Source organism: Eurypyga helias, unplaced genomic scaffold (genome assembly GCF_000690775.1).
Source record: "Eurypyga helias isolate BGI_N326 unplaced genomic scaffold, ASM69077v1 scaffold21894, whole genome shotgun sequence".
Lineage (NCBI taxonomy): Eukaryota > Metazoa > Chordata > Aves > Eurypygiformes > Eurypygidae > Eurypyga > Eurypyga helias.
This window is the reverse complement of record NW_010248465.1, coordinates 7,173-7,520: the sequence shown is the minus strand read 5'-3', so window position 1 is coordinate 7,520 and position 348 is coordinate 7,173.

Here is a 348-nt window from a genome sequence, read left to right as displayed (position 1 = left end):
CTGGGCACCTGTGCCACCAAGCCAGTGCTCCCTTGTTTGCAGCTGTCCCTTTTTAACGCTGAAGCCCAGCGCCGAGCAGAAGCACAACCAGTGATAAGACAGCTAGCACAAAGCTGCTGGTGAAAGTGGAAAATAACTGAAACAGGAATATAACTGAGAAAATGTGGTGCCTTCTGCCATTTCTGGTCTAAACGGCCCCTGATGAGCCCGTCCCTCGAGCAGTGGCTTTGTGTGAGAGGCGGAGCCCAGGCTGGGGGGTCACTCGTGGGGTCCCTCGCTGTCCCTGCAGGCTGAGGATCGTGGAGCTGACGCTCCCCAAGGTGTCCCTGCGGCTCCTGCCCGGCATCG